This window comes from Corylus avellana, chromosome 8 (assembly GCF_965113065.1).
Source record: "Corylus avellana chromosome 8, dhCorAvel1.hap1.2, whole genome shotgun sequence".
NCBI lineage: Eukaryota > Viridiplantae > Streptophyta > Magnoliopsida > Fagales > Betulaceae > Corylus > Corylus avellana.
The window spans coordinates 10,773,076-10,775,814 of record NC_142497.1 but is presented as its reverse complement, the minus strand read 5'-3'; the positions used below and the strand labels follow the sequence as shown (position 1 = coordinate 10,775,814).

At 34.5% G+C, this 2,739-nt stretch overlaps 1 pseudogene; it reads left to right on the top strand.

The window, feature by feature from the left end:
* Positions 1–865: 865 nt before the first annotated feature.
* The window catches only part of LOC132162923 (uncharacterized), an 8,283-nt pseudogene continuing 6,409 nt past the window's right edge, over positions 866–2,739 (top strand).

The following is a 2,739-nucleotide window of genomic DNA, read 5'->3' as shown; positions in this document are numbered from 1 at the left end:
CACTTCTCATTCATGCTAGTTGAACCTAGAGCCTAAAAACTCCAGCTCAATCTCTTGTCTTGAGATTCTTTTTATAAAATCAATGACACCTTCTCGAAGAGAATTTAAAGTGAAATGTGCAAAATGCCATTTTGGTGAACTTAAGAGAGAGATTAATGCAAGTGGGAGATTTTTTTGAAATTTCTGCATCCCGTTAGAACGATAGTAAGTGACCATTCGAACGGGACTGCACTAGTATAAAAGTCAAGAATCTCTTTTCTCTCTCCCCTCAATAGTTCCGTCTTCTCTCTCTCGCACCGCACTGCACCTAAAACCCCCAAAAGCTTTGGGTCTTCATCTTTTGAGTTTCCTACTTCATGTTGTGTGCATTTTCCTTCCTCATTTCGTCTAAGGTATGGATGTTCTACCTTTAATCCTTCTATATGCATGTTTTTGATGGATTAAAACCTATAGTTTCTAAGGTTGGTTCACTTTTCTTTAAATTGAATGTTTGATGAGTTTCTTGATAATTTATGTTCAATCCTGTTGTGTTTGTGTAGCAAACTTTGTTTGCCTTGTATTTTGGCAGAAATTTCATGCTTTCATAAGTTCCTTTCACATGTGAAATTTCTTGTGTACACCTCATGTTCAATAAAATGCCTCAATGACATTGTGACGCCTGGTTCTTATATTCTTGTCTTCATTTTGATCTTATTTAGTGTCTTTGATGATTAGGAGGTGTTCGTATTGTATGTCTGCAAAACTTTCATTGTTCAGTACATGCTTTATTGTTGAAATACTCCACATGGTTGTTGGAGTGTGCTCCTTATATTTGCTCCATGTGTAAATTGTACCACTCATGTTGGAGTTAAGGTTTGTAGGTACCATGGCCGGAACTTCTAGAAAACAGTCTTCTGCTAAGAGATACTTCTCCGATGCTTTCAAGACAAAGGAGATAATGAAAATGTACAAACAGAGGTTCAGATATAGAGCTATAATGGTTGTGATGAGAATGAACAAGCACCATTAAAGGATCCATTTCATGTTCTAGCTGGGCCTATTACTAGAGCAAGATCCAAGAAGATCAAAGAAGCACTTAATAGGCTGATTCAAGAGATTTGGGCTGGTTCTAAAATGGGGCATTCCAAACTTGGCCCGAAGGAAGATGAAGGCATAATAAATTTAATCCAAGCTATTGATGGAGCTGATATTGCTTAATTGGACATAATTTCCTTAGCAATCGCGTGGATTAATGGTTGATTATGGCTAATTGACTTTCCAATTACATACCAATTAATTGGCTAATTGAGTTTCCTATTACATACCAATTAATTGGCTGATTGACTTACCTAGACTTTCCTTAGGCGTGATTTCCTTGCCAATTTTAGTCTATTTTTGGCATGGAGGAGCTGCTAATTTCAGACCTAATTAGCCTTAATTTTAGGTTTCTATTATTTAGTCCTTTTTTTGTATCTACTTTCCAAATGTTGGAACCAATTTAATTTCCTTTCCATAGCAGGCATGTAGTCTTATTTTCTGCCACGCTCTATAAATAGCATGCACTCATTGTAATGAGAACATCATGAATGAAAATTTCAAAAAGTGAGGTTTGCTTCTTCTATTGGTTTTTCAAAGAGCTATTGAACTTATCAAGGATTCTTCCTTGTGGCGTTCAAACTCTATACCTTCGGTTCGTAATTCAATTATAATCATTGGGTCGAGGGTTGTTACTTTATACCTTCGATTCGCGTTTCATTTATAAATGTTGGGTCAAGGTTTTCTATCCAAAAAATCTGAATTTTAGCTTTCTTGGGTCCGTATTCCAATATTGTTATTGGGTCTCAAAAGCGCGTCGATTGAGGTTTGCATCATTTGGTATCAGAGCACAAGCTCTAAAATCAAGTTTACTATCCTTTTTTTTTTTTATCCTTTGTTTATTGTTATCACCCTATCTTGTTCCATTTGTGTTCATTATTCCTTCTTGTTGTTTTACGTTGTGCACCAAGTTAAAATTGTGCACCAAGTTCAAAAAAAAAAAAGGGAGACGTCAAAAAAAAAATGAAAAAAAAAAAACAAAAAACAAAACAAAACAATTGTTTGTTTGTTTTCTTTCTTCTTTCTTATATTCTCTTCCTTTGAATCATTGTTTCTATAATATTTTCCTGTTCGTTTGTTTTCTTTCTTCTTTCTTTTGTCCTCTTCCTTTGATTCATTGTCTCTATAATATTTTCCTGTTCGTTTGTTTTCTTTCTTCTTTCTTTTGTCCTCTTCCTTTGATTCGTTGTCTCTATAATATTTTCTTGTTCGTTTGTTTTCTTTCTTCTTTCTTTTGTCCTCTTCCTTTGATTCATTGTTTTTGTAATATTTTCTTGGTCGTTTGTTTTCTTTCTTCTTTCTTTTGTCCTCTTACTTTGATTCGTGGTTTCTATAATATTTTTCTGTTCATTTGTTTTCTTTCTTCTTTCTTTTATCCTCTTCCTTTGATTCGTTGTTTCTGTCATATTTTCTTGCCGTTGGTATTGGTTTAAATACTACAAGTTGAATTTCTTGACCAAGTTTATTAGTTTAATAAAGAACTGAAAAGGGGAAGCTACGAGTGGAAAAAGGCAAGAGAGTGTGAGACAAATATCGAAAACAAAGCCAATTTAAGAGTGAAACATGAGTGTGAGTGACATAATTTGAGTGCAAACACGTGAGGGACTGTGGTGAGAAATTATTTCAAACATTTCTCTTTAGTTTCAAGCTATGTCTTCCAGGGGC